The sequence below is a fragment of the Suncus etruscus genome, chromosome 12, assembly GCF_024139225.1.
Source record: "Suncus etruscus isolate mSunEtr1 chromosome 12, mSunEtr1.pri.cur, whole genome shotgun sequence".
Classification (NCBI taxonomy): Eukaryota; Metazoa; Chordata; class Mammalia; order Eulipotyphla; family Soricidae; genus Suncus; species Suncus etruscus.
In genome coordinates this window covers 50,768,799-50,780,175 of record NC_064859.1, presented here as the reverse complement: position 1 = coordinate 50,780,175, position 11,377 = coordinate 50,768,799, and the positions used below count along the sequence as shown (strand labels likewise).

The 11,377-nt window shown below is 35.2% G+C and overlaps 1 non-coding gene across 1 annotated transcript; it reads left to right on the top strand.

Moving 5' to 3' along the window:
• Positions 1–282: 282 nt before the first annotated feature.
• On the top strand, positions 283–415 carry LOC126024827 (small nucleolar RNA SNORA51). The gene has a single exon (XR_007500926.1). It is a non-coding gene; the product is annotated as a small nucleolar RNA SNORA51 (small nucleolar RNA).
• The last annotated feature ends 10,962 nt before the right edge of the window (positions 416–11,377 follow it).

Sequence of the window (11,377 nt, the reverse complement as noted above, 5' to 3'; positions counted from 1 at the left end):
TGATTCAATGTGAATATGTACCCAAAATACTACAGTGAAAGATATGTAAGCCATTATGAAAAAAAATTGTGTTTTTAATCAGAAATTTTCTTTGACTTACATGTATTATTATTATATCAATTATATTACATGTTATGTTATGTCACTATATTATGTTATATTAGTTTACCTCATTATGTTAATCAATTTTGTCCTTTAAATGAATTCTTACTTTAAAAAAAAACAACTTTAGTTTGCTCTGAAGAAAAAAAAATAAAATAAAATAAATAAAAGATAAGATAAGGCCTCCCAAATCTTACCACAGGCTGTGTTCTTTACACTGGCTGTATAGAAAGAGGAGGTACAGTAAAGGCACCCCATATACACCTCAACACAGGCCCCTTGCCGGGTATGTATTGTGAATTGGGGGACAATAAAAAAAAAAAAAAAGAAAGAAGTTCTTAGCTAATAGGGATAGGAACTCCTAAACTTTCGTCATAGTGATTTGACTTAGGCTTCAGTTGATTGGACAACAACTATTCACTCTCTTTCTCCCTGAACCTTGGATCCCATCTTTGGAACTGGTCCAGTTTTCTGCACCAGCACCAGGAATAGAACTTCTACTGGGGAAGGCCCTAAAGCTGCCTGGGCACTGACTTGCTCCAGGGTGGTTCATCTGACACCTGATGACTTGAAATCAGCAACAACTGGCTTTCAGGGTGGGTTTCCCTGCCTCACACTCTAGCAGTTAGATGAAATCAGAAGATCCTTTGTAATATTCTAACTTTGACATAGGATCTGTGCAAAAACCATGATCTCTAGTTACTGAAGCCTGACTGCAACAACCGTGATTGAGGAAAACATTTTCTTGGACCATGAATGGGGTTAAACAATTTAGTATGCCTGGAGCCTATATCTAGTTTTATGGCAAGATGCTTCATGGGTAGAAACATCCTATTTTTAGGCCAAAAGTTTTTTTCTTTCTATTTCCCCAACTTTTGCTGTTTCTATGCAAAAACAAACAACAAAAACAAAACAAAACCAAAACTAAACAAAAACCCCAAAAAACTGCCACCCCTTTTAAACTTTTAGATAGGGGCTTCCACCTTTTTAATAAAAACTTGAGACACAAATTACTTTATTACACTTCATATTTCTGCATTTTCCTATAAAATTAAGAAGGAGAGAAAAAGAAAGGATGGGGTTAGGAGCCATGTGGTCTCAGGTATATTGGTGGATGTAAAAAAGGACAGAACTAAATATCCAAGCCAAAGTCAACAACAATAAAATCAAGGACTCAATTTTAACAATCTAAACTATAAATGGGCCTATTATACTGACAGTCCAGGAGCCAAACGTTGGTAGTATAGGATAAACTCTTGGGAAACTGGTGGAGGGAGGTTGGCACGGTGGTAGGAATGGCCTTGATTTATTGTATATCTGAAATCCGACTATGAAAGACTTTGTAAATCACAACTATTTCAATAAAATAAAAAAAATAAATTCACGTGTATAAAATTTCAATATATGTGTAGATAAAATATATGTAGATCAATATAGGTACAGATGCTCAATCATATTGTTTAAACATTAATCCTAGTAATGATATATAATAAATAATGGCTTGATTCCTTATCATGGAATAGTTTACAAATAGTCTAAGAAGGCAAAATATAAATGTAGCAAACAAGGAAAATATTTAAGTGGGAAATAATTTAGACTGCTTCAAAGCATGACTGTATCCTGCTTTCTCTAGTTGGACACAGGAGTGCTGGCGACTGCTTTCTTGATTCGGGGATTTAAATCCTGATTTCCTCTCTTGCTAACTCTATGACTTTGATCAAATTTTATTGACTGTGTAACCTAATTCTCTTTTGAAAAATATTTCAGAGAAAACCTCTTAGAGTTGATGTAAGACTAATCTGAGAGTCTTCTGGGAAGAAATAAATCTCCTATGTTTGTCTCTAAGAAGTGCAGGTAGCAAAGATTTTTAGAAAAGTAAGCAGCAGTCTAAATAGCTAAGACCAGGGAAGGAGAAGGAAATAGGTGGACTGTAGGTCAAAAAGCAATCAGAGCAGGCTGTTCAGAACTCCACGGGCAAGGGTCAAGAGTTAGGGTACTTTGTTCAACTTAGGAGAATGTGGGCATTGTGTGAGAAATGCAAGAATAACCTTAATTTGTGATTAAATTGCCATATGAAGCCTGCAATTAGACTGTCAAATGACTCTGTGCTACAAAATAAGGTAGAGAACTGAGAGAGAAATCAGAATGCATGATTTGTGCCATGGAATAAATTGGAGACTCTCCCATCTCAAAGCAAAACAACCGCTCAGCTCTATATGTGTTGCTTCAGTGTAGCTAGTTCTTTAATTATTAGAAGCATCCACTAATATGAACTCTCATATGGACTTGCAAAAATTCTTATGATTATTAGACTTCTTCAATTCTTCAGACTTTCCTTTCCTTTTGCAGCAAAAACTGCTTTGCCTTTCCTCTTGACTAAATACCCCTTTTTCCTAGAATCTCCCCAAATATTATCTCCTATGTCGAACTTCCATCTCTTGAGGTTGGTTTATTCTACCATTATATCCTTGCTTACTAAAATGGATCATAATCTTAAAGGTGGAAACTGCCTCCGGTTTTTTTTTTTTTTTTTTTTTTTTTTTTTTTTTAGCATCTAGGCTTTTCTCATAGGGAAGATGTTTGCCTTTGAATTGTGTGGCTCGTTTGTATGGAATTTGGATTCTAAGTAGTGGAGGATGATTAATTTGCTGTACTCTATAATAGGATAAAGATGGAGAAGAAGCAAAAGTTCTTTTCAAATTAGAAACATTGAAGCTCAGGTTAGCACAGAAATAATGTTCAAAAGGATTATAGAAAATTATTTCTCAAATGACTGACTCTCTAAGCACAGATATGCCTATATGATTTTACTCTAAGTAATTATTATTAATGAAAGTTTGAAAATATAGAACATCCTTCCCATATGCACATAAACACACAATTAAAGTCTTTTATTCTATCAGTTTTTAGGCAGTTGTATCCATTACCTAGGGCACATATGTAATTTTTATTTTAGTAGATGCATATGGAGAAAAGGAACAAAAAGTGCACAGAGAAGGAATGTTTATGGAGATAATAACTTATATGTCAAGGGGAAAAGAATATAAGTGGCAATGAATGTTTGAATGCCACATTTTATGAAGGACAGAGAAGGTAGTATCCAGAAATTATTTTAAATTAGAAGACCACTCTGGTTCACAAATAATGAGATACTTTTTGTTAGTTTCTTTGTTTGGGGCCATATGTTGTGATGCTAAGGGGTTATTTCTGGCTCTGCACTCAGGAATCACTTCTGACAGTTCTCAGGGGACTATATGGGATGCCAAGGATGGAACCTGGGTTGGCCACATGCAAGGCAAATGCATTACCCATTGTACCATGACTCCAGCTCCTTGTGTTATATTATAGTGGCAGACAATGTCATCAGTTTGTAGAGGAGCTCATCAGTCTCTAAATCCTCACTCTTTCATTTTCTGTTCTTCTAATTTTTTTCTTTTTCCCTCCCTCCAAACCCTTTCTCTTCCTTCTTTTTGGTTACTGCCCAGGTCTTCTTAAAATTATTACACTATTTTGAACATTGGCTTCAGACCAGGTCACCACATTCTTGGTGGCACAGATTTTGCAGTTCATTTTCAGCATTACATCATAAGATACTACATAGGTCTGTTTGACCTTAGTATTGAAATTGTTCCCAAGTACTAAACATAAATACTGCCTATCTTCTTACAGCAGGTCCACACAGCAGCTATTGGGTACCAGTGACTGCAGAACACTAGTGTCATAAACCACTTATTTCTGTCTTGGCCTGCTTTAGTTAAATCTCACAGTCTGTTTAAAGGTTGGTCTCCACCGAGTCCACTTGACTTGGGCACTGTAGCAGCTATAGGGAACTTGGGATCATAAATTTTCAGTAATCAGACAGGTCCCAGCAACTCATTGTTCCCTAAGCACTAACTGACTCTAGCTGTAGTGGCCTCTGAGGGCTGCCGAGTGAGCATGATGGCCTCCAAGCAGCTCAGACCAGGAGACAATGCATTGTAGGCCTAACCCTTAGGTGCCAGTTCTTCTGGTAGGAAAAGCCTTACAAAAGTAGATGGCAAATACAAGTGGTGAAAAAAAAAAGAGAGAATATAGTTCTAATATAAATTGTAGTGAGATAGTATAACTTATAGCAAAGTTTGAGGGTGACATTTATTCTAAAACACAAGGGCTAATCATAAAGGAAAATATTATAAGATAACTTTGGCAAATTAAGTACTTTTAATAAAGCCTAGTTACTTTCACAGTGATGATAGGGCTTTTCTATGTCTTCTGTCATAATCCTTTAGGCATTTTTATACCATTCAGAATAAGTGGGCTCAATTTTTAATTAACACTGGGTAGCCAATGGAACACAATTATCAGTATTTCTCATCTGTCTTATTTTGTCTTTTCAAATAGATTTGAACACCCAAAAATATGTCCTGATTGGTTTAATCTCATTCATTAATTTCAATTTTTTTTAACATTTCTATGCATCTGGGACAAGATTTAAAATATTTTCCAATTTTAGTGATTAAATGCAACTTTTTCCCTCTGAAATTTAATTATTTCCCGACTAAACCAATTCTCTCTAATATTAAGTTACTAAGCGTTCTATCATATTATATAATCTGTGGTTTCCAGTTCCTCATAGATCTGATTAAAATCCATGTGAATCTTTAAAGCTATATGTTGCGCTTAAAAAGTTGACAGTGCAAGTGTATTGAGAAGTTAAGTGGAGTGAGAGACATTTTATTGATTCAGCAAGGATAAAGGGTTTACCAATTTTTTATTTCAAATTTTTGTATTACAAATCTAATAAAAAACACTTTGCAGAGTTATTTATAATAAATCAGACTATGACTATGTGAAGGAAGGTTCTAGGCCACTAAGTTGACATGGTTCTTCTACATGTAAAGTGCTGTTGTTAGCGAGGTGCAGTTACTGTTGCCATTAAGACTTGGAACTGCCATTGCATCTCTGTCCCTATAATTGTTTACTTAGTTATTTTTAAAAAGTTCATTGAAAAATAATGTCATAATTATTAGTCAGCTGCATATAAAAGGAAAAAATAGCACACTTTATTGTTTTAAAAAATAGATTATAACTGTTGAGAATTCCCCTTTATTTTCAGTGAGAATATGACCTACATTTCTCACAAGATTATTTACACTTGCAATGCTACTGTAACTATTCCCACCTCACAAGAATCAGTAATTCTTCAACACTCTCCTATTTTCCCTTCTTCCCCATATAAATGTACTTTAAAATAGGGAAAGATTACTCTATTTTACTCAAGTTAAAAATGAAAGTTTAACAAGGAGGTTGGAAGACTTTTTGGTAATCCAATGTCCCAGGGGTAATCCAGGGAAAAACAAAATAATATAGTTGACTATATTTCTAAATTAAAAAAAATAAGTTTTCTTAGTAAACACCCAGAGGAAGTTACTTTTCTCATGGCATAGGTGGCATTGGGTGACATTAGACACAAGTTATAATCATATTTATTTTCACCTCCTTGGATAGTTTTATGAGTAGTTTTTGTATTCATTTATACATAATTTTGTAAATATATAAATATGTAAATATGAGTTTCATACTGTACAACTTTTCTTAACAACAAATCTATGGTTTACTTTAAACTGAAAAAACAAATAAGCAATATATTTTCAAAAAAACCCAAATTGTTGCTATTAAAACCAAAATTGTCCTCAACATATTTAATTGAATTTTTCAGTTACATCTAAAGTATTAATAAATAAATAATTAATAACAAGGTGAAAAATATAATTCAGTAAAATTAGGAGGTCAACAGAATTATTACATAAAAAGATGTGAACGGGGGTGGAGGGAGGACAACTTTGGTGGTGGGAATTCTCCTGATTCAATGTCAATATGTACCTAAAATATTACTGTGAAAGATTTGTAATCCACTTTGGTCAAAAAAATTGTTATTATAATGATAAGATAAAAAAAGATGTGAATGTTAGAATGTCGGTGTTCTAAGAGGGAAACTATTTGTTATTTTACAAGGATACTTCTTCAATATTCTAGCATCATATTTAACAATTTATTTACATGTATGCAAATACCTACATGTCACACTTATAATGAATACATATTTGCGTATATAAAATATTTCTTTTAACTCATGTAAGAGAGAAATATTGATCACAGATGGGGTAGTAGCATTCTAATGGTGAAATAAATTAAACCGGTCACATTCAATCTTCATCTATTAGAATAGCAAATTTCAGCTACCAAATAAGAAAACATTGTTATTATCTCAAATACCAAAATACAGGATGACGCTAAGGAAACTTCTGGAACACAGAGATCTGGTGAAAAGCAAGATTTTGCTCTTTTGAACCACTCTTCATGGTGCTCATGGTATAGTGCTCTTGAGTCTGTCCCAATTGCTCTGTGGTCTACGGGTGCAGCAGATTGAATCCTGGTGACCTGCATGAAGAACATTTGCAATAATCATGCAATATGTCTGGTTTGGAAGGCAAACATTTATAGTATTCCGCTCAGAGTTGCTTTACATGCAACAGATGGTTTCTGGTCTCATAATCTGAGAATGTTTTAACCCTTTTCTCAAATTAGAATGACCTTCAGCAATGTAAAGGATGCTAGATTGAAGTGAAGCTTTTCTTCATTTATTTATTACTTTGAATGTATTGTCTTATTCCCTTGCCTGTGGGGTTTCATATGAGAGATATGGTGTGAAGTTTACAAGGCTTCCCTTGTATTCCGGTTTTATTTCTCTCTTGCAGCATTAAGAGAATCTGTGTTTGTCTTTTATTTTTCTTCTTCTTCCCATTTTGATTAGCCTGCATTGTGGTGTTGGTCTGTTTGAGTTTTTTTTTGTTTCGACTATATGAGACTCCAGGGTCTGTCCACAGGCGTTCCTCCTAAGTGTTGGATTACTGGTCCCACCCTAATAAATATTTATACCCCAATTTGGGGTGTAATCTGGTAAAGGATTATTGAGTTATTCCCTATTTGGTAATCCTCCTCCACCCTAGGGTGTGGTCTCATTCTTGTGAATAAAAGCCTGGGTTTGAAGAAGGAAGATGCTCATTCTTTAATCTTCTTCTATTAAGCTGCTTTCCTTTTTAGGAGCAGAAGTCTATTGTGATGTGATTTTTAGCTTGAAGTTATATTTCCTGAAACTGCTATTTAAATACTGTGTACCCTTTCGTTGTGTGGGTTATTTCCTACTTCTACATTTGCTTCCAGACCTGCATCTCCTCTGATTCTAGTTTTGGAGCTTGGGGCTTCAGTTATACTGAGAATGGGGAAATTTATAGCTATTATTTCATCCTCCAGTCCTTTTTCTTCTTCCTTTTTTGTTCTTTTGCTTTTGTGATATTTGCTTCATTCTTCAGTACTGTTTTTCAACCTTTCTCTCCAGAAATTAATTCTAACCAGTTGTCCTCCTTTTTAGAGTTTTCTGCAAGTGAAGTTTATTTCAGTTTTGGGCTTTTGAGTCCAATCATCTTTAATTGCTTCCAGTACCTTTATCCTTCTAGTTACAAATAAAACCTTACCTGCCATATTCTCTCTCTCTCTCTCTCTCTCTCTCTCTCTCTCTCTCTCACTGGTCCCACATAAATCACTTTTAATAAAAAATATAATGTAAATCATTTAACTCATATTTGGACTGCCTTTGTTTTAACATGATTTTTTTTTTTTTGGTTTTTGGGCCACACCTGTTTGATGCTCAGGGGTTACTCCTGACTAAGCACTCAGAAATTGCCCCTGGCTTGGGGGGGCATATGGGACGTCAGGGGATCGAACTGCAGTCCTTCCTTGGCTAGCTCTTGCAAGGCAGCCACCTTACCTCTAGCGCCACCTCACTGGCCCCTGTTTTAACATGATTTTAACACATTACTTTTATAAATGTTATTTAAACTCATACAACTTCATTTTTTACCCAATAGTTCTTATTCAACTACAGAACAAAATGAGAATATAAAGCAAGCGTTATTATCACCAAATAAATTTGATATAATCATTTGACAACAGAACTGAGAAAAATATTTTATAAGACAATAAGTGCTAAGTATAGGTCTTAGTTGTTTTTGGTGATGCATTTGATATATCTAAATTATTTTTATTTTGTTTTGGGGCCATATCTGGTGATGTTCAAAGATTACCTTTGTCTCTGCACTTAGGAATCACTCCTGGCAGGTTCAGTGGACCATATGGGATGCTGGAGATTCAACCTGGGTAGGTCACATGCAAGACAAGTACCCTACTCACTGTACTATCTCTCCAGCCCTGCATTTGATTTTTTAAGATTCTGATAAGCACTTTAGTTTTCCCACAATGCAGTATCTAAGAAATACATCTCATCCATGAATTTGTGTGTTTCATTGTCGATAACTGAAAATAAAGAACTTCACTTTAGTGAAACTTTTGTGAAAAGATTAAGCACAGTATTTAAATTTGGATGTAATAGTAGCTTTGGAAATGCTGACCCTATTGTCCAGAGTAATTGATAATTATTTAAATGATTGGCTCATTTAGAACTAGCTAAAACAATCTTTTGATTTATTGACAAGTTATCCTCATCTATTTGCAGTTCAACATTTTATCTTAAACTCGCAGTACTCTGCTGTTTATTTCTTGTCTTCAGGGAGTCAAGATGGAAAGAAGAGGACTGCAGAGGAACAAATTCAATATAAACTTTATTTTGGGAAAAGGAGGGAATGGCAGGGAAGCTGGGGCATGGATTTCCTAAAGAAAGCTGAAGAGAGGTGAAAAACCTACTTTTATATCTTCTTCTTCTTCTTCTTCTTCTTCTTCTTCTTCTTCTTCTTCTTCTTCTTCTTCTTCTTCTTCTTCTTCTTCTTCTTCTTCTTCTTCTTCTCCTTCTCCTTCTCCTTCTCCTTCTCCTTCTCCTTCTCCTTCTCCTCCTTCTTCTTCTTCTTCTTCTTCTTCTTCTTCTTCTTCTTCTTCTTCTTCTTCTTCTTCTTCTTCTTCTTCTTCTTCTTCTTCTTCTTCTTCTTCTTCTTCTTCTTCTTCTTCTTCTTCTTCTTCTTCTTCTTCTTCTTCTTCTTCTTCTTCTTCTTCTTCTTCTTCTTCTTCTTCTTCTTCTTCTTCTTCTTCTTCTTCTTCTTCTTCTTCTTCTTCTCCTCCTCCTCCTCCTCCTTTTGTTTTTTTGGGTCACATCTGGTGACTCTCAGGGATTCCTCCTGGCTATGTGCTCAGAAATCGTTCCTGGCTTGGGGGACCATATGGAACTCAGGGGGGATTGAAACACAGTCCATCCTACACTAGCGTGCACCAGACACTTTAAGGCTTGCACCACTGCTCCGGCCCCATACTTTTATGTCTTCTTAACTAGAGGAATGGGTGAGCATTTTACAATGGGGGTCAGGCATGCAGGTCGTAGGACAAAAGGATTGGTAAAAAGCAAGTTGTTTGAAAAAGTTATTTTCTGCATATTCTCAATACATGTTTAATTCATACTAGGAATTTTCTTTGGAATTGTTTTCTTTCTAAATCATTCTATTTTCCTTGCTGTCCCTATATTAATTTCAAAGGTATCTCTGTATAACTTGTGTATATTGTATTAAGAGTATCTGATCGTGAGTGGTTATAAATACAGAGGTCAATTGAAAGTATAAAAACCATACTACAATAATTAAATAAAAATTATATTTGCTGACATGTCTAGCTGGGTGATGAGAGGGAATCTAGCATCACTAGTAGAGGGATGGCATCTCAAAGTGGTAACATCAGAGAAGATAACATGGTATTCTGAAATGTTATTATGAACAACCATGTAAAGGACAGTGTGGAAATAAGAAAAAATTAAGGGTTTATTGTTTTTAATCCAATTTTTTAGCCTGGTTAGAAGATTTGTAACTAAAGTTTTATTTCACTGCTAACTAGACACAATCATAGGAGAGATATGGTGACAAGTTCATTGAGAGCTTTATTGGCATCAAATTAAAAAGTTGGAAGATACACAGCTATATTCATTGCAGCACTATTTACAGTAGCCATACTCTGAAAACAACCAAGAAGCCCTTCAACAGAAGAATAGCTAAAGAAACTGTGACACAAATACACAATGAAATATTCTGTAGCTGTCAGGATAGATGAAGTCATGAAATTTTTCTGTACATGGATGTACATGAAATCTATTATGCTGAGTGAAATTATTCAGAGGGAGAGAGAGAGGCACACAAAAAAAGTCTCACTCATTTATGGGTTTTAAGAAAATTAAAGACATTGAAATAATTCCCAGAGATGAGGGTCAGAACGATGGGCTCAAGATATGAAGCTCACCACAAGAATGGTAGTGCAGTTAGAGAAATAACTATGCTGAGAACTATCAAAACAATGTCATAAGTAAGGGATGTAGAAAGCCTGCCTCAAATACAGGCGGGGGGTGGGGAGTGAAGAGATAGGGGCATTGGTGATGGGAAGGTTGCACGGCTGAAAGGGGGTGTTCTTATTATGACAAATCCAACTACAATTATGTTTGTAATCGTGGTGTTTAATAAAGAAATTATATTTAAAAAGTTGGAAGATACAGACTCATATACCAAACATCTTTCCTGTAGGACCACAGAAGAGTTTTATAGACACAGGGGTTAAGTAATGACTTTTAAAAATAACTTTTTAATTATAGAACAGTGATTTACAAATATATTTATGGTTGTTTTAGGCATACAATATTTCTATACCAAGCTCACCACCAGGGTCAACTTTTCTCCACCGATGTTCCCATGCTCCCTCCACCTCCAATTTCCCTCCACTTGTCACTTTGATAGGAACATTCCAAATTTCTGTGGTTGTAGTTTGGATTTGTGTTTTCAGTGTTGCTGAGTCTGTGCTTTGGATATATAGTTCTAGTGCTCTTCCATATCAACAATATAACCAAGCCCCAATCCTTGTTCCTCATTACTGCCTTTTCTCTTCTTCCCTTCCACTTTATTTTCTTCTCTGTCATCTTCTCAATACTCTAGGGTCAATGATGATCATCGTATTACCCTTTTCTATGTTACAGTTCCTCATCCATTTATTCTATATTCTACTGGTAAGTGAGATTATCCTGTCTTTGTCCTTCTAGTTTACTTCACTCATATTTTCCAGTTCCAGCCAGGTTGCAAATATATTTTTAGATTCTAGACCTGTGGGTTCTATAAAGAACAGTTAAATCTCAAGGGCTGGTTCCCTGGAGCACACTCCATCTATTTACAAACCTAAAGAAAGTAAAGATTAGACTGGAGTGGGGAAAGATAACCTGAGAACAAACTGTATTTACATTTAGGCTTTGAGCCAAGGACACTTT